Genomic DNA, 18,183 nt, shown 5'->3' with positions numbered 1-18,183 from the left:
AGATCAAAACAGATCAAAAGGCAGGACACAGATAGGAACAAACGGCAATTTTTTATCATGGCTAAAGGTTGAGACCAGGGTTCTGGGTTAGTTCCAATGTCATTTAATATCTTTTTGACTTGAAATGAAAGGTGAGCGGTGAGGTGACTGACTTGGCAGATAACACCAAGTTATTTAGGTTGGTCTAGTTCAGGGAGGACTGTGAAGAACTGCAGAGAGGCTTAAGCCAAGTGAATGTGCAGCACAGATAAAGTTCAGTTTTGATACATGAAAAGAAGGTCTGCAAAGACCTGCAAGACCTCTGTTAAGAATTTGATAAACTATGAAAAAATGACTCTCTCAGTGTTAAGGTAACATTCGGTAATGACCCTTTTGGATCTGCTGATGTTACAAGATATGACCCATTAGCTAGGTAATAGAAGTTACACATTCTGTTTACTGATGACCCTAAGGGTTAATTCCTGCAGCCCTTATTTACTCAGGAAGCCAATGGGAATTTATCACATGGAGCACTTTCAGCGGGCCTTATATTACTGTAGGCATATTCATCAATCATAATATGTGTGTCCTTCAAGACTTTCTGCTGTCCTCCTTGTTAGGGTTGTGTGTTTCCAGAATGACTGTACAGGAATTTGGATTAAGATTGAAAATTCAACAGCGCAGAAGGGAAATGACTGTAAGTTGCGTCTCTATGTGTGTATTCATCACTTTTAAAATAAAAATGCTATTTTGAAGTACCAGACTACCTTGCATTTAAGGAGCTCAAAATGCTTCAAAAAGCAATTAAGCCTTGCTCTTGTGTGAGCTACATATCACTGTCCCTGATTTACACCTGGGTAAAGTGAGGCCTCAAGTGATGTAATCACTTGCCCAAGGTCACATGCAGCAAATCATTGACTGGGCTGGGAAACAAGGGCACATCTTCTGATTTGCTTTAACCACACTGCTTCTAAATATCTGATTTTTTTTCATTTTTAAGCAAAAAAAAAATTAAACCAGAATAAAGAAATATAATTAATCTTTTGGTTTTCCGGCCTGACTTTTGCACTTGAATGTTTTTTTCCTGGAAAATTGATTTAAAACACCTTCCAACTTCTGAATTGATTGCAGGCTGCCTTCCAGCTTTCTCCTCTATCTATTTAAACCAGATAGAAGCCACTTGGTGTCTCTTTTTAAGCGGGAGGTAAACCCTTGAATGCCCATAATGGGTGAGGGAAACCTTTTAAGGAATTAAAATGTTACATTGTTATGATTTCTGGAATAAAAGCTGAAAAAGAACTACAACATTTAGCTCTGGAATTCCACTTTATGTTTCTCTAATGCGGGCTAAGCTGCCTTACAGCAATCTTTTAAATGTAATGATTAAGACTATAATAGGAAATTCTATACAAAGCAACATTTTTTTTGCAGCCTAAATAATATGTAGGGCAAGGTTTTAAATGAGGCTAGAGTAATGAGAGCTGTACAATAATTTTGATGATAAATTTCCCTAGAGGATAAAGAGGAAGAACAGAAGCAGGCTGTATTTAATCATGCAAGTTAAAGCAATGCAGACCAATAAATATTTGTAGAGACAGTATATTTTATCTGACCTTTTTGTTATATTGTTCCCTTTATTTGCCTAGAACTGTCAGCTGAAAATTTGGGATGGTAGGAGATATTGGCAGACAAATTGGGGAAGAAGTCAAGTATTTCTTTGATGAAATCCTGTTTTTTATAAGGAATATACACAACATCTTGTTTTCCTAGTTGAAGAAGGTATCAAATAAGAGGCAGGATCTTGTCCCAATCCCCAGGCCTTTTTCAGGTAGCCTTCAGCTCAAAAGCTTTTTGTGTGTTATTTGTTCCTCCTAGGCTTACACTTGGTGCTTTTTCAGGCCAGGTGTCTTGCTTCCTTGCTGCTTTAGACTCACTGAAAATTAGGGCTTGATGGGATCTCAGGAGGTCATCTAGGCTAACCCCCTGCCAAAGACAGGATCAACCCTGCTTAAACCACTGTATCCAAGTGTTTGCCTAACCTGTTCTTCAAAACTTCCAACAAGAGAGACTCTACAACCTCCTGACGTTATCTGTTGCAACCTTTTGTTTAGTTCTTCCTAATACCCAAGATAAATCTCTCTGGTTGCAATCAAAGTTTATTATTACTTCTTTTGTGACCTGTGGCCACAAGGAATAGCTTATCGCCATCCCCTTCATAACAACTCTTCATATATTCAGACCGTTTTCAAACCCATCCTTGGCTTTCTCTTCTCCAAATTAAATAATCCGATTTCTTCCAACCTTTCCTTGTAAATCATGTTTGCTAGACCTCTGATCATTTCTGTTACTGTCTGCTGGACTCTTTCCAATTTGTCGACATCTTTCTTGAAGTGCGGTGTCCAAAACTGGACACAGTACTCCGGCGGAGGCCTTGGCAGTTCTGAATAGAGGGGAAGAATCGTTTCTCAGGATTTTCAGGGGAAAGATTTTTCTCAGCATCTGTGATCTTTTCTACTTCTTGTCCGCATGATTTTGCTGAACAATAGCTGGCAGCTCTCTGCCCCGTCCCCTCCCGCCTTGCCTATACTTCCTTTTTATGTGCTTTTGTTTTGAAGAATATTAAGTGCCTGTGTTTAGGGTGGAGGATGCACTTATTTGAACTGTTTTTTATTATGATTATGTTAAATATTGGGCAGTGGTTACCAAAGCACTTGGGGAGGAAGAGCCAGCACCATACCTACAGGCTGGGGAACTCCCTTCTCGTCAGTGCAGAGGCAGAAAAGGATCCTGGAGTCATCACTGATACCAAGATGAACATGGGGACGTGGTCAGGATGGCCAACCGCACCTTGTCCTGCATCCACAGATGCATCTCGAGCAGGTCCAAGGAGGTGATCCTCCCCCTCTATGCGGCGCTGGTCATGCCGCAGCTGGAGTACTGCGTCCAGTTCTGTGTGTCGCACTTCAGGAGGGATGTGGACAACATGGAGAGGGTCCAGACGAGGCCACTCACATGATCAGGGAGCAGCAGGGCAGGCCCTAAGAGGAGAGGCGACGGGACCTGAACCTGTTCGGCCTCCACAAGAGAAGGCTGAGAGGGGATCTGGTGGCCATCTAAAAACTTGCCAAGGGGACCAGCAGGCTATGGGAGAGTTCCTGTTCCCCTGAGCACTACCGGGAGTAACAAGGAATAACGGCCATAAGTTGACTGAGAGTAGGTTCAGGATGGACATCAGGAGGTGCTACTTCACTGTCAGGGCAGTTAGGAGCTGGAACCAACTTCCAAGGGAAGTGGTGCTTGCTCCTACCCTGGGGGTCTTGAAAAAGAGGCTATGTAATCACCTAGCCGGGGTCATTTGACCCCAGCATCCTTTCCTGCCCATGGCAGGGGGTCGGACTTGATGATCTACTTGGGTCCCTTCCAATCCTACCAACTATGAAAGCCATCCTCTCCAGTATCAATCCGCTTTAGCTCAACATACAGCCCACATGCAGTCCACGGAGACCTAATTTCAAACACCTTTGTTGTGTTGATCAATGTTTGGGATGTATATCAATTTCCAATTTAACTGTGTTAAATTTTAGCTGTGAAAATGCTCTCGGTACCAGTTTTCACCTTGCCTGATAGTCATTGTACATCAAACCTTATTGTAATAAACCAGGATCTCATCTGGTGAGATGATTAGTTCTAGTGACTTCAGGTCTATAATGTTCTAAGATTTACTTTTCTTATGCAAGCATTATTCTAGCATGAAGTATCTATGTTTAAGGCAATGACCTGAGAAATACCTTTATTCTAGCCTGACAGAGTTCCCTTAGTGTTCCTTAATTTATACATCCCATCTTAAAAATGAAATAATAAACTAATTAATAGTGCAATTGATTGCATTTTTGTTGTTTTCTCGTAATAATTCATGCCAAACGAGCTTGATGTCAGCAGATCCGATTACTGTATAGCTGACCTTTATTTAAGCAATAAGACACACATGACAAGCAGTGCATTCCTGTGTGATTATGCCTCCAGTGGTGTTAGGAGGCACAAGGTCAAAAGGCTCAGTGACTTTAACTACCTGAGAAGTGGAGTGTAATCCCCTGGAAATGGGCTGTCTGGAGTGTCTTATTGCTATTTCAGAAAGGGAATTATTTCTTTTGAAAGATAGCTGCATGCATTACTTTCTGTAATTGGCATGGGTATGACATCACTGACTGCCAATCAGAAAGTCTCTTCATCCAGGGGTCTTAATGCTCTTAATTTCAAATGCAGGTTAGGTGAGCAAAGGGGCTTTGTTAGTATGACATGTCATCCTCCTTGTTTATTCAACCACATATGCTTGCTCAAGCAAGGAAAGTAAGGCTCACACTTAGGCATGCCCACGCCTACAGGATTTTGAACTGCATTCTACTCTGGTTTTTGCACCATCAGCAGAAATATTATCTACATTGTGTTCATATGCTGTGAGTAGAGATATGTATGCCTAAAAGAACCAGGTTGGCTTTTAGAAGATCTCAGGTTGCGTTTGCAAAACTGGCAGTGGATTGGGGGCGATGGAAGGGGCTGGAGGGAGGTTAATGTTCAGGTTGAATACACCTATATCCCTGACCTGTATGTCCCTGTAGAGCTGAGGATGGAAGTCTTATCTGCCTTTAGTTCTCCGTGCAGCCACTAACTCTGCTTGTCAAAAGGAAAATCATAGCATGACGCCACTTCTCTGATCATGGTGCTTTTCAAGCAGTCTATGCTGGGATGCAGCATGGGCACCAAGGCCCAGCTGTTATGGTGCAATGCATTGCTGCCAGTTCATTAGGGTTGATCATAAGTAAGAATTTGTTCCTGACTAAAAGTGGCATAAGCATTATTTTAAGCTAAGCAATGCAAGAAGTTGGAAAGAAAAGGGAGGTGCAGGGCCAGGCAGACACTTGAGTATTCAGGTACTGTAGCAGCGATTTCCAAATCGATGTTTAGCCATCAAACTCTTTCAACCTAGCACAGACTTTGCCTTTTTATTGACAAACATAACTCTAGTATAATAAAACCCTCCTAATTTACAGTTATTGTTGATACATAGATGGAACTGAAGCTTTAGCAGCCTGAGGGTGTCAGACCAGGATGGGGGAAAAGTATGATATTTAGCACTGTAGCGTTAAGCTCACCATGGTACTGGTTGCCCTAATGAAATCTCAGTGTTGCCACTGCTGTAGGTTAACATTATGACTAATTTTCAAAGACGCTCAAGCCAGCTGGGCAAGCCGTCCAAAATTCAATACAATTCCTAGCCTACAGCAGTATTTGCAGGGTTTCCCACACTTAAGTCTGGTCCAGCCAGAGCTTTGTATGACAGTGGTGATTAGGGGGGTGATTTATACCAGTGTAGCCATATGGGAACAACTGTAAGTCTAGATATTGTGCGGTAAAAAGACACCTTATCCTTTCTCTTACTAAAATGAGATACGTGGATATATGCGCGTTTCGACTGCTATACGCAAGTCCTTATTTAGTGGCTTGTACCACTTTAATTACATTATGGCTAGTTACACACATTCAAAAAACCAGAGGCAGAAGTTATGTAAGTTATGTGGTTTTTGTAAGCAGTGTAGTTTAAATCAGTAGTGAGCAGAACATGGATTTGGCCTTTTGGGCAGGGCGGTCTGTGTGCGCCGAACCAGTCTGTGCGCCGAACTTCCGTTCTGTTACAGGTGTAGACCACTTTCCAATCGCTCTTATACTGGTAAAAGTGTAATGTCTGTACCTGGCCTGTGGATGTAAATAAGACAGTACAGCCTTTCTGTGTGTGGACAAGGCTTGAGTAGGCCAGACATCTTTTTAGCTTGGTGAGAGATGCTGTATGGATTGGACAACACTGATTGAAGAAGCTGGCTTGTTGAATTGGTTTAGTGTTTTACAGGAGGGGTGGCGGGAAGGTCCCAGCCGCTCAAAAGTGTTTCCCCTTTCTCCTGTAAAGCTTAGCCTGGGAAGGCTGCAGAAGGAGACCCTACTGTAGTTTCCCCCAGCCTTGGGGGACAAAGGAGCAGGGGTGGGTGTAGGGGTTAGAACGGGTTCAGAGGTGGAACTGATACAGGATCTGGGGAGAAAGGATTGATTTTGGGATGGAAAGCAGTGTTAATCACCAAGCAGGGTGCGAAGCAGCTGTGGGGATGCTGATAGACACCCCATGTCTTTCCAGTGATCCAGTGAGAGCTCAGAGGAGTTCTCGGCAGCGCCTTATGTTTATCTTGCAGGCCCTCTAGCCAGCAATTTTGCCATTGAAGAAAAGGAGCTGTCACTGGTCCCATATAGAACAGCATGGGCGTGGGTTTTCAGTGGGCTGAACTGATGTCAGGAGTCCTTCCCAGGTTGCTAAATGTGAGGGATGTTAAATTGGCAGAGGGTGGGGAGGCAGGTGACACTGTTCTTGGCATTAACTAGAAGCCTAAAGAATACTATAGAAGTTGGGCAGCTGAGAGGCTATCAGGGAAGGATAAGGGTAAATACTGCACTGTAAAAAGGGCAAATATTTATATAGTCTTAAATAAAGTATAGTTATTTATACACAGTATTTCTTACTAATATTTCAGTAATATTTCAAATGTCATGCATGGAAATATCACAGACAGATGCATTGTAACATAATGATTCATCTCTAGAACTCAATTAACCTGGTGCAACCTTCTGTGTGAAAGTGGGTCCTAAATCTTGATTTTTAGTGTGTGTGTGTGTGTGTGTGTGTGTCTTGAAGGTGAACATAACTCTGGACTAGCAAATGCAGTTTCTAATTAGTGTTCTTATTTTTGCTTTAAACAGTGAGCAAGATATGGTGGCCATGAGTAGGATCTAATGTTCATGGTTGGAAGACATTTTTCATGCAGGACCGAGGTAATTCTCTTTCTTTTTTTAACTATGCAAACCTGCTGCTGTTAATAATGGACACTTTGGGGTGTTTATTGACGATAATCATGACTTGGGATTTTAGGAGATTTCAAGGGCTCTACGTCTGGTTTTCTGTTTCAATTTGCATTCACTGACAAATGAATGTACGTGTGATTGCCCTCTGTAATGCACATGATACATTTCTTAACACCCTTTGGAAATGCTGCCGCTGTAAAGAATTAAATCAAAGTATCTATCTTCTTCATCCTATTAAGTTTTCCTGCGGATCTTTTATTCCATCCTGTGCTACTTTTTACTAGGTGCATCTGACATTGGTGACCTAAATAACATACATTACTTCATTGCCTCTAAGATAGTAAAGTAAATACATTCTCTAAAGAGCATAAGCAAACCTTGTTTAAGGGGAAAATAAATTAGGCAACAGGAGAAATGAATGATCCTCCATAATGCATACCCTATAATAAAATAATTGGTATTTTATGAAGGAGATGACTCTAGCAATTTTCAGTTCCCTGCTAGGTATGCTAGAATATGTTATTCAAAAAGGCACAATCAAAACCACCTCTTTCTATTGACAAATGAGAATTATTCACTTTGGTATCTCTTCCTTATTTCTAGAATAGAGCTGGGGGATTTATATGCAAGCTGCCTATCTTCCAACACCATGTTAATTAAAAGCCTTGGTTATTATAATGAAAGTCTTGTAGCTTTCCTGTCATATCTAGCCCCTTGAAATGGAATAGGAATCTTTCTCTCCACTGGGCAATGCTCCTCACTTCTCCCATTATGCAAGCAGAGAACAAGTACCTGCGATTTAATAGCCTTGCAGCTATTAAATAGATTTGCAGCTCATGCTGGAGTGGGGTTGAAAAAATGGGAGGCAATGAAGTTTGTTGCTGTGCCCTTGGGGAATGGGAGAATGCCCAGGGGATACACATGCTATCACACAGCACTTCACACCTGTCCTACCGATATCAGTGATTGAAATGTCAAGAAACAAGGTACAGTGCAGTGGGAGGTAGGGCTGGCTCCTCAGGTCCTGGAGGGGAAGGGACTTACTTGTGGGCCTGGCAGAGCTGCTCCATATTCTGGCTTCATCTGTGCTGCTGAGGTACAGAGTAGCGCAGGGGTGAACTATCCAGTGGCAGCACCATTTGAGAGAGCCACATGCTCTCATGCAGTCTTTGGAAAGCTGTAGCCTGCTCCCCATGGCATCCCAGTTGAGTGACCTGCCACCGAGGATGAGCAGGCCTCTACCCTGCCTCCTCCATTTGCCCAGGTTTGAGGATGTACCTACCTGCCCCTTGACAATTCACCCTGGGTTTCTCCATACCATCACCTTATTGAGAAAAGCCCTTGCAAAGATGTGCGGCGAGGCTTCTTCTTACATGTGGGCACCCATGCAAAGCTCTTTATAGCACTTGGGATGCCTTTTGATGTCTCAGCTACATAACTGCAGTTACTGATGCTGGTAGGTGGAAGTTTTTGGAGTCCAGGCACTCCCGTGCTGGATCAGTTAATGTAGTGGCAGGTGAGTGCCTTTGAGCACTGCAGAGGTTAGGGCTCCTAGAGTGGGGAGCTGGGGGTGGCAGGCTGCATACAGGTGTCTTACCTATGCTGAGGACACAAAAACAGTCCCTCGCTGCTGCTGCTGCTCACATAGCTGCCGCCGCCGGGTGCCCCCTCCCTCGGTGTTGCTTTTATGGTGAGAGAGTCCATGCACCCAGATGCTTCTGCAAGAGCAATGCCGTGCAGCTGCTTTTGCTGCTTGGGCATGGACTTCCTGGGGGCACAGGGCGGATTCTGGTACTAAGTTGATGGCGAAGCCTGGGATCCCACTCACCCACTTGAAATTACACTGTTGTGTACTGTGCAAACGAGCGATTGTGTAATTTTCTGTGCTGTTCCCTCTGCTTTGCTCCCGGTGGTAATGAAGGCAGCTTGTGTTATGAGCACAGTGATACAAAGAACAGTCTCTCTCACGTATCAGAAACACTTCTTATATGGTCTTTAATACATCTTCCATGGTAGGTGCACTCCTTTGAGGTGAGTTATGGATCCATATTGTCTTCAGACCAAAGTAACTTGTATGCCATCCTTCCTTGTCGTGTGTTACTCTAGATATGTTTTGTAAATATATACATAACTATATGCTGAAGTTTTCTCCTGGCTTGCAGGTAAATCTGGGTCTTAACTTGGGCTTTAACCTGAGCACCTGCGTCTTTTTCATAGCAACTCATTTATTGCCCTTGGTGCTTTGATACTTTTAAGGGCTATACTAACTAATGAGGAAGAGAAAGAGAGCAAATGTATATTGTACCTACCTGCTGACACTTTCGGTTCATTCCTATTCCACTTGTTAGGTACCTAAGAATGATCCTGATCTATACTGCTCATGTCTCTGAATGGAAAGGTGGAAGCATCATCTAACTGCTCCCTGCTTTTGTGTAAAATTAGGTGCATTCATGTTTTTTCAGAGCATGGAGGAATAGAATTACATTAGGCATCTAAGTGCACTTAGGCCTCTAATAGCTGGAATAAGGCCTTTGGCACCCTTGCATGTCCTGAGACACTGAGTCAAGAAGGCAACTCATACCCAAGAAGTGGATGTGAAAGTTGATACCTCCATCTCATTTTTGGTTGCACATACCATATAAGTCACACGAGCATGCAAAAAAACCCTGTTTATAGAGAAGGGCCCAAATTGTTCCAAGTAGCGAGTCTGTAGAGCTGCAGGTGAATAAAAAGGGTGATTACAGTTGCGGTGGGAGATTATATGGTATGTGCAACCAAAAATGAGGTGGAGGTATCAACTTTCACATCCACTCAGCTGTAGTAGTCCAACTATGAGAGAACTTGAGTGCCAAGAGGCAAGAACCACAGGATTTTCAGCTTTGTTTGAAGCCCTCTTTATTTTCTATTCTGAGCGCGTACATAAAACACATTAGTTAAGAAAGCTTTCAAATTATTAACATATCTCGTACTTGTCTTTGAGCCAAATGAATAGCATTTGGCAAGCCATCTAAGGGTATTACACAAAGTGCTTCTTGACTTGAGGCTTAATAGAGAATGCAGGATTGAATTTGCTACTGGTGCCTGCTAGTGATCAAACAGTTCAGGGGCCAGCCGTGTTTTCCTATTATAGAAGCCTGTTCTGACTGTTTGATGGTGAAGCCAGTTGAAATTTTATCCAGATTGAATTGGTTGTTAAAGCAATATGATTTCCTTTTGTAATTCCTGTTTGATCAAACATTCTTGGAAACCTTTCAGTGCCACTGTACTAGGAGGAATGTGGCTGCTTCAGCAGGTAAGGCCTTCATTTGGCAACATTTAGCAACCAAAATGTTCATTTAGTCCATGGCATCAACTTAATTTGGAAGGCTGTTTTCAAATTAGTGGGATACTCACATTGGACTTATTGAGCATCATTAGCAACTACCAGTTGGGCATCTGCTGGGTAGATAAAGGAAGGCACGCATGCAGAGTAGGACCCATAGGGTGCAAGGTCAGTGAGAGTTACCCTCAAACACCTTGATGGCCCCCCAAGCAGGTGGTCCGGCAGTGAGTTTTACTGATTACACCTGAGGTATGAAAGAGCTAAATCAAGGGCTCGATTGTTCACGTTCAAAATGCCACTGAAGCTCTTCTCTGTCCTAGTGGAGACCCAGGGACATTGCAGGAGGGTTGGGCATTCTTTGTACCGGCCATTCTTGCAGCAAGAGCTGAGGGGCTCCGTTTTCTTTGATGCCACTGTTCATGTTAGGTGCTCATTGTTCTGGTAAGAGGCTCCAGTATTGTGCCTTGAAATTACTGCCTTGGAAGGTATGAATGTGGATGATTAGAAGAGGAGGATTAAAGCACTGGGCAGACACCTGAGGGACCTTGCCTTGGTTCTGCTAGTGGCCTGCACTGTGGCCTTGGACAGATAACCTCACCTCTCTGCACTTCATCTTCTAAATCTGTAAAGCGGAGATGATGAACCTTCCCTTGTCTGAAAAGGGCTCTGAGGGAAAAGCACTATGCAGTTCGTGAAAGAAGTAAAGCAGTAGCAGGTTGAGTTCTCTCTGGCTCAGCTGAGTCATTCCTGAGGGTCTCAAAAGGTACAAGCATCGGTGACATGCTCGCCGTGCCACTAACAAACTACTGCCTGCCATTGAAAAGGCTGCTTTGGTGGCTAGAACGCCTGGCAGTGGTAGTGTGGAGCATCTTGTGTCTTGCACAAGCTTCTTCCTTCTCTTCTCTTACATCCCTTTGTGCAATTTATTACGGTCAACATTTTTATTTATACATTTTAAATGCTGTGATTTATCTGACTTGGTTATGGATTTATGCAGGTTTTATTGGGCAAGTTACAATGGTTTGCATTAGCAGGGTGTTTCTGCATATTTCTTCTGGCAAGCCTATAATTTCTATCTATTATCTATCTATCTAGGCTGTGTGAAGCTTTGGTAGCTGATTTGATTCGAAGGAGATTCAGTACAATTTGGGGACTGAATTTCCAAATCAAATCGGGAGACCAGTTAAAAGCTCTGAATCGATTTGGAAAAGATTCAGCCACTTTGGAGATTTGGCCATAGACTAAACAGGCAGCTAACAGCTGCCTCCAGCTGGTAAGTCTGTTGGGGTTGGGGGATGGGGGAGGGAAGCAGTATGGAGGAGGGAGAAATTGGGTCTGGGGCTGCGACAAGCTGACCAGCTGGGATTGGTCACGGCTAGCTCCAGGCATAAGGGGGCAAGTGGCAGCAGGCGTAGCCCCTACTCCCAGCACTGCTACACCTGCATCCTGTGCCCCCTATGCCAGCTAGCAAGCAGCAATGGGGCACAGTCCCTGCTGCCAGCATTGACATGGGTGCGGCAGCACTGAGAGCAGGGGCTATGCCCTGCTGCTGCCTGGAGCAAGCTCAGCCTGCATTGTGCCTCCCCAAGTGGCAGCAGTGCAGAGCCCCCATGCCTCCCCCCACTGGGGCAAGGCAGACACAGCCGGGGGAGCTGTACGAGAAGGCCCCATGGCTGCCCTGCCTGGCCCCATCCCCTGCTCCACCCAGCCTCCCAGCACTTAAAAAAAAAAAAAAATGAGCCTCCCCACCCCTGTGCCCCATTTTGGTGGCCCCAGCTTCCAGACAGTGTGCAGTGCGCTGCCAAACCATGCTGCACCCTCACCATGGGGCAGCTGCCGCATGGGTGCCAGGCAGGGGGTGCTGATCCCTGCTGCTTCCCCACTGTCCTGCGCTGCACAAGGGGGCTCTGCCACAAGTGCCCAGAGGCCCCAGTCACTGCTGCCAGAGCTGGTGAGTGTGGGGCTTTTTTTTTTTAATTATTTTTAAAGTGCCAGGACTAGGCTGAGGCTGGGTGAGGGATGGGGCCAGGCAAGGCAGCCATGGGGGCTTCTCTCATGCCTCCCCCTGCCTGAAGAGAGGCAGACACAGCTGGAGGAGCCAGAGGAGAACCTGTAGCTGCCTGGCTGTGCCTGACTCTCCCCAGTTGATCCAAATCACTGAATCAGTGCCAAATCTTCCAAAGCCAATTTGGCACCAAATGAATTGAATCACCGTCCTTCAAATTGGCCAAATACTTCCCTATTCTCACAGGCCATCTATCTGTCTGTCTGTCTGTCTAATCTCCCACTGCACTTGGCCTTTCCCAGGTATCTGTCAAAAGTTCAGAGCCCATAGAAGGATGTGCGAGTTAGGAGGAGGGAAGCTAGAAGCGGGGTGACAACTAGAGGAGAACAGACAAGCAGAGAGAGCTTGTAGGATGAGGACTGCCTTTGCACATGCTATAGGAGAACTGGAAAGAAAGAGAATCATAGCTGCACGAGTGGCCTAGAGGACACAAGTAACTTAGTAGATCATAGGAAACAGTGTGTGGAGAGTTTTAGTGCTGCTTTACCACATTTATTTTCACTAGCAAAATCTTGCTGACTTGAAAGCAAGTTTGTGTACTCAGTGTAAAATCCTTTGAGCCTAGAAGCAGCAAAATTGTAGGCAAATCAAAAAAAGAAAAACTACCCAAATTTGTTGCTTAGAAATCACACCTCATGTGCACATCATAGAGGCATGCAGGTTCCTAAAAGTCTCTAAGGGGCAGAAGGGTAGGCTCTGCCTCATGGAGCCTGCCAGGTTCCAGCCATGTCAACTAAAACAGTAAGAAACCTCTTGGTGTCCGCTGTGTCTGAGCGCTATGTTTCAAATTCCCAATATCATGGGCTAGGGACAGACATTACATGTAAACCAGTTTAAGTGACCAGAAACTGGTTTAAACCTGTCACAGAACAGACATTCAATTCACATAAACCAGTTTGAAAATGGCCAAAACTGATCTGAGATAAACCTGATTGCATGTAGTATCAGACTTAACTGATTTGGCTCAAACCGGTTTATGCACTGTCAGTCCCAAACCATGGCACCCATTCAGACTGTAGGGACGGCATTCAGATCCTTCTTCTGCAGAAGCACAGCCCCCTAAGATCTGGGGCAAAAAACGATTTCCTGCAGCATAGAGCCCAACACAGTTTAGATTACAGTCAGAAGAGGCACACTGTGTGTACACAATTTCCTGTTCAATTTACGTGTCTTCTAAGATCTTTTTGGGTAGAAAGGAACTGGCATTTGTTAATGTCTTTGTAGATGGGGACGAATTGTATCCAAAGTCAGGTTACACCTTGGGGAGCAAAAAAATAAAATAAATTTCAAAAATGCAAAGCAGTGTAAAACTGGAATGGACCTCGTGGACTGAATGCCATCTCCAACTGCTGGAAATTGGATCGTTTCACCGAGTGTCTTATTCAGAAATTCCCTTCCCCCGCCTTCCTGGGTTGGTATAGGGAACTAGATGTGGTAGATTATTGTACAAAGTCACCCTGGAGTTATAAATGATGGGAGCTGCTGTAGAGAGCCTCCAGAAGTTATTGATATAGATGTCATGAAGAGAGATAGGTATCTTTCCCACTCTTATACTCTAGGTTATTGTTAAATAAAGGATACCAAACTTAGCCTGGGGGATTTTGCATAACAACAGTCTCCTGTGGGGTTCTTCCTATAAAAACTCTGCCACCAGCCTCAGTATCAATTATTACATATCACTAAGGCTCTGGGTTAAACCAAGAAGAAAGGGAGCTAATAGAAAAAGACACAATGGTCAGAGGGCAATCACAATCGCTGATTATTTCATGTGCCCTAAGGGCTTTAATACTGACGTGGAATAAGATGATGTAAGCAAGCACTGAACAGTGTCCAACAAGGAGTGCACGCCTCTGAATTTTGTATGATGCTGCATGCTTATAGCTCAGACCATTTGTGTTGTTGTGAAGTTTCCTGGAAGTAATAGAGTCTTTCACCTGAGAACTTGGGCACTTTTTTTTCCTTTGAAGGTAATGCTGGTAGTTGTCTCACAAATTAGTTTCAAAGTCTACTGTTTCGAGCTGTGAGGCTCCAGTGTTCACCCCACTTAACTTCTTCAAACAATACAGTGAAACCTGCTTTCAATCTTGTTTTCAAATTTTTTATCAAGTCGTGGAATATAATTGAATTCCTTGCTAAAGGGAAGCACGCTTGGAATAAAACTAGATGGGCTGATTCACAGAGGAGCATGGCACTGATATGAGTGTCACAGAATTGCTTCCCCTCCCTCCAGCTTCTTTTAAATGCACCAAAACTTAGCGACTTCTTTAACCCCTTCTTCTACTGCTCAAGCAACTTTGCTTGTAGACGTGGAAATAGGTGACAGGTGGGATCTCCCCAGTGGTCAGATTATCACTACATACAGTACTACATACTGTGTTGCAGATGAATTTTTTAGGGTCTGATTCTGCCACTCCATGGAGTAAGTTCCTTAAATCCACAAGTGGCTCCCTTGTGGTGTGTCTGAATCCAAAAGCCTCCAGGGGCTTGTCCTCAGGTTGTGAAGCAGATACACTACCCCTTCCTCAGGGCTTTGCCTGAAGTGGAAATCAAACCCAAAGCTGGGATCTTCTCTGGGGAGTTCATCCTGACATCAGAAATATCCCTGGAAAAGTTATGGTCATTTTTAGTCAAACCTAGGATTCCAGACATGAATGATTTAAAGACAACAGGTAGGTACAGAGACTTACTGAAGTTTATTTCCTACTGTTTTTCAGTTCCGTAGGTACTCTGGTGCTTTGCAGAACAAAAAGGGTGGTCCCTGTCCTGAAGAATAGTTTAATTTGGACAATAATACAATAAGAATAACATGCCTTTATCCCGTAGACTAGGATCTGCAGTACTGGAGACCAAACATCCGTGTCATCTGGTATCCTGCCCTGGGAATGCCAGCAGCCGATGCATCAGAGATGTCAACAGCAAGCTCTATAGCAGACACTTATGAAATAACCTTCACCTTCCACTGGAAGAATGTGTTAGTAACTCAGTTTACAGCCTGAGTCATAGAAATTTGGATCACTTTAAAAAGCGCTCCCAGGTATAACCAAGAGGGTTCCTATGGACCACCATAAATGCCAATTCATTACTGACGTGTACTAAGCTCTTGGTCTGAATAGAAGAAATGGAAGCAAGCCCCACAGATCAGTGTTGGCTTTAAAAAAAAACCCCTCTGTTTTCCACTTTAAATTTCTTGCCTGCCAATCTCATTGACTGAGCCTTGTTCTTGTACAGAGAGAGGATAAATTGGAGAGCTCTCACTTTATCATCTTTAAATGTTTCATTCTCCTGAATATTTCTATTCTGTCCCTTCTCATTCATCCCTTCTCTACAAAACAATCTTCCCTTGTAGGATAGTTGCTTTTCACCATCTTTATAGATGCATGTTGACAAGAGTAGTACCAAGTGTTCCAAATGGGAGTAGAGATATATATGTATATGTATATATATATGTATATGTGTATGTCTATGTGGGGGGGTGGTTTGTGTGTGTGTGTGTGTGTGTATATGGTATCAGTATACATTAGTATACAGATATATATATATATATATATATATGGTATCAGTGTACATTAGTATACAGATATACATATATATATATATATATATATGGTATCAGTGTACATTACTATACAGATATATAATATATTTTATGTAATCTTTTTTTTTTGTCTTTCTGGCTCATCTTCTGAATGGAACTTTATTTCTTATTGAGATACTGCCTGTAGAAGCAAAATAGCAAGGTTATTACTACCTAACTGTTTTGCAGCCAGAAAGTGGGACATGCAGAGTGAATAGCTGTGGCCATGGGAGAGCTCTTTGTTTGTGTGACATCTGTGTTAACATTTCTCATGCTGCCAGAGACCCACTTCCTCCCTAGATAGCTTTGGTTTTAGATTTTGTGTGTGTGTGAATTGGCTATAAAGAGACCCCAGTGCTTCTGTTTCCCAGCCTAGAAAGCATATCTTGCAGAGGGTCTCAAACTGTGGCCTGTGGGCCATCAGTTATGCATTGGGCTCTTGGTGCTCGTCTTCAGAATAGAGAATCAAAAAAGGTTGGGGGTAGGGAGAAGAATGACTGAACAGCTGGATTGAGAAGATACCTTTCTCTCAGAAACAGATCTAAAGATTCAACAAATTATAAAACCATGGTTCTATATAAATTTCCAGTTATCTTCCGATGGCTGATGGGAAAGGCAGTGGTTTCTTATGAGGATTAAGGACATAGATGCTGGAGGTCCAACTGTTCATATTGCAAATTGAGTAAGAAACTTCACTAAGATTGGGAGGACTGGGAAAAGGATGCACAGCTTTAAACTAGGCAGTGGATAGTTTCTGAGAGCACATGCACAGAATCACTTAATTCAAAATGACAGTGGCTTCTTTGAGACAAAAACAAAAAGATGTATTTTAAAGGTAAGTCCCCAAAATCAGCACCTAGATTTTAGACAGCAGAGGTTAGAGGTAATTCCACTTAGGATGTGGGTCATGCATAGTATTTGCTAAAAACCACAAAGGTTTTAGAAAACAGTTAGAGTACCTTAGGATAGGTCTTTTCTACTAAATTATATAAATCTGTTTCTTATCTTTGAAAGGCAACTGGGAAAATATAACTGTGTTTCATTCATTTTGCCTCCTCCCAAGTTGGTGGCACATTATAAATATGATATTATGAGAATATAATTGTCCCTCTTCATTGCTCGTGTGCTCATCATTGTGCAACACTAGTCGCACTTTTCATTAAAGTGAAGCAAGGCACGAATTTCAAGGGACTGTAGAGCTGAGACTCCGGGACTTAGAAAGATTGCTTAAAGGCATTTTGGTAACAACATTGAAAATACTAGGGAATCATGGCAGTAATATATCTTTGTTAAATAGATGGCAGCTGTGACCAATCAAGACTTTTCTTGGTTTTCCAACCGAGGGCACATCTACATGTCGCCGTACAGTGCCATGCTTTAGTACTTTTCTTTTGGAAGTATTAAAGCACAGTGCAGTACAGGTGGTTACTGCACCATGACCACGGCGCACGGTTAGATTTGGTGCTACAGTGATGTAGGTGCTGATCACGTGTAGACCCACGTGATCTCTGTCTCTGTAGCACACTGTACAGTGATGTAGTGTGTCACTATGTCCCCGTAGGATGATGTATAGATGCGACTATAGAGAAAGAAGAAACTTCTACTGGAGCCAGTCTCTAGCCGTCGTATGGTATGGCAGTAGTTTAACAAATACTCAATGGCTTCTTCCAAAATTCAGTTTCTTACTGCTCTTATTGAAGTCAATGTGAGTATTACCTCCTAAGTTTTGAAAGTCCCATCTAATAGAAAATGTTGAATATGGAGTACTGGCAGGAAAACCCTGCAAGAATCTATACAAAAGTGTTACCTTTGGAACGGTAGGAAATTGTGAGTACCCAAATAACAGTTGTTTGTTGCCTCAATTAAATCAACAGGGAATATGGTTGAAAAAACAGTCCATGTATCTGGATCAGCTTGTGCTGGCCTGTGGCTTGAAAATGTTACTGGCCACTATTTTATGGAGTTTAAACAGACATCGTTCCGCTTAAGGCTAAGAGGCAAAAAGCTTAGTCCCAAAAGCTATTTATTTTTTTAAAGCTAATGGATAGTGCAGCTGGATTGCCAACGGCATGTAGCCTTTACTGTAGGTGACCACGCCAAGGCAAAAAGACGTTTGGTGCTCTTGGTTGGGAATTATGTTTTCACTGCCCATACGTCATGCCCATATGGTCGTTCACAGAAATGTTGACAGCACATGCCATCTTGCACACCTGGCGGCACAAAGGCAACGTCTGTTTCCAGCCCTAGAGCATATACCTCAAAAGAATAGATGATCTGCTGCGGAAAGGAAGACAAAAAGAGATAGAGGCAGTTCTGGCAAGATGGATTTCAGCACATAGGAAG

The 18,183-nt window shown here is 43.3% G+C and overlaps 1 protein-coding gene across 1 annotated transcript in view; it reads left to right on the top strand.

Moving 5' to 3' along the window:
- Positions 1–18,183, top strand: part of DAB1 (DAB adaptor protein 1) — a 774,457-nt gene that overhangs the window by 345,839 nt on the left and 410,435 nt on the right. Inside the window, exon 2 of the mRNA XM_090048698.1 lies at positions 6,778–6,849. The gene's annotated coding sequence lies outside the window, so the exon portion shown is untranslated. The remainder of the gene's footprint in view (positions 1–6,777; positions 6,850–18,183) is intronic.

The sequence above is a fragment of the Crocodylus siamensis genome, chromosome 5 (genome assembly GCF_052110815.1).
Source record: "Crocodylus siamensis isolate JL-2025a chromosome 5, ASM5211081v1, whole genome shotgun sequence".
Lineage (NCBI taxonomy): Eukaryota > Metazoa > Chordata > Crocodylia > Crocodylidae > Crocodylus > Crocodylus siamensis.
The sequence above is the reverse complement of the archived record's forward strand: the minus strand, read 5'-3'. Positions and strand labels throughout refer to the sequence as shown.